Below are 235 nucleotides of genomic sequence, written 5' to 3'. Positions count from 1 at the left end.
CATTTACTATCACTGTAATTTAAATCCAGCAGTAGGGGGCTAGCCAGTGAGCTCAGTTGGCTACAGGGCAGCCTTACAACGTCAAGGTCACGGGTTCCAAGCTTTAGACAAACGTGTCCCTCTTTTTATGAGGGTAAGCCCACCAGGGGCAATGAAAGTCATACTTCAGGGGCTGGCCCATGGCTCACTTGGGAGAGTGTGGTGCTGATAACACCAAAGCCACGGGTTCGGATCC

The sequence above is a fragment of the Galeopterus variegatus genome, unplaced genomic scaffold (assembly GCF_000696425.1).
Source record: "Galeopterus variegatus unplaced genomic scaffold, G_variegatus-3.0.2 Scaffold1966, whole genome shotgun sequence".
NCBI classification, from domain to species: domain Eukaryota; kingdom Metazoa; phylum Chordata; class Mammalia; order Dermoptera; family Cynocephalidae; genus Galeopterus; species Galeopterus variegatus.
The sequence above is the reverse complement of the archived record's forward strand: the minus strand, read 5'-3'. Positions refer to the sequence as shown.